This window comes from Lipotes vexillifer, unplaced genomic scaffold (assembly GCF_000442215.2).
Source record: "Lipotes vexillifer unplaced genomic scaffold, Lipotes_vexillifer_v1.1 scaffold1529, whole genome shotgun sequence".
NCBI classification, from domain to species: Eukaryota; Metazoa; Chordata; class Mammalia; order Artiodactyla; family Lipotidae; genus Lipotes; species Lipotes vexillifer.
In genome coordinates this window covers 113,216-114,117 of record NW_006784325.1, presented here as the reverse complement: position 1 = coordinate 114,117, position 902 = coordinate 113,216, and the positions used below count along the sequence as shown (strand labels likewise).

The 902-nt window shown below is 61.8% G+C and overlaps 1 protein-coding gene across 1 annotated transcript in view; it reads right to left on the bottom strand.

Moving 5' to 3' along the window:
• Window positions 1–902, bottom strand: part of FBRSL1 (fibrosin like 1) — a 108,456-nt gene that overhangs the window by 85,067 nt on the left and 22,487 nt on the right. The window lies entirely within an intron of this gene.

Below are 902 nucleotides of genomic sequence, written 5' to 3'. Positions count from 1 at the left end.
AGAGTGGTAACTGACAGCAAAGAAAGTTTGTGAAATAAAATGGGGAGATGGACAGCTGGGGGGAAAGGCATGCTGCTTCAGGCCATGCCCGGAGAGGGCCTCTCAGAGTGACATTTGCGTCTGAGACATGAAGGCGCCAAACAACCTAGGCAGAGGGAACAGCAAGTACGGAGGCCCTGAGGCAAAACCTGAAAGGGGCTGATATGCTGGTGTGAGAGGATGTCAGGTGGCAGAGGCCAGCTGACGGGGACGCAGGGCTTTGGAGGCCGCAGTAGGGGTTTTGTCTTTTTCCCACGGGGCAGAGCGGTTACACTTCTGGAAGGTGGGTGGTGTATCCCCGCTCAGAGGCCGCAGGGCAGGACCTGGCTTGTACAAAGGCAGAAAACTCAGCCCTGGGACCTCCCCTGCCCAGTACGGAGCCAAGGCACGTGCCACCACACCCCACCAAAGCGCGTTCGCAGAGCACCCCTAGGCCCAGGAGCCATCTCAGGCCCCCCAGATGTGCACAACAGACGATCCTGGGGCTGTGTGTTCACACAAGCTCTGACACAGGTGCCCCACCTCTGTGCATCCATGTGCCCAGACAAGAAGGGGCAAACCTGTCCCTGAGCCACCTCTCCCTGGCTGCCAGCACCTAACCCTGAGGCTCTCTACGGACCTGGGGCACCCCTGGGAGGGGGCTCACTGCAGAGACCTGCACTGTGGGGACTTCCCTTCCCCCAAAGCTCAGCCTCTGCGACTGGTGAGTCCTAGGCCACTGGCCCCCAACCCCCAGGAAAAGGGGAGCTGTTAACTGAGCGGTCCCTGGGGCCCCAAACCCAGCGGGTGCCGGTCCCCCCAAATAAGTGCTGCCTGGGGCCCCTGGAGGGTGGAGGGGCTGGCCAGCTGGCTGGGGCTCACGG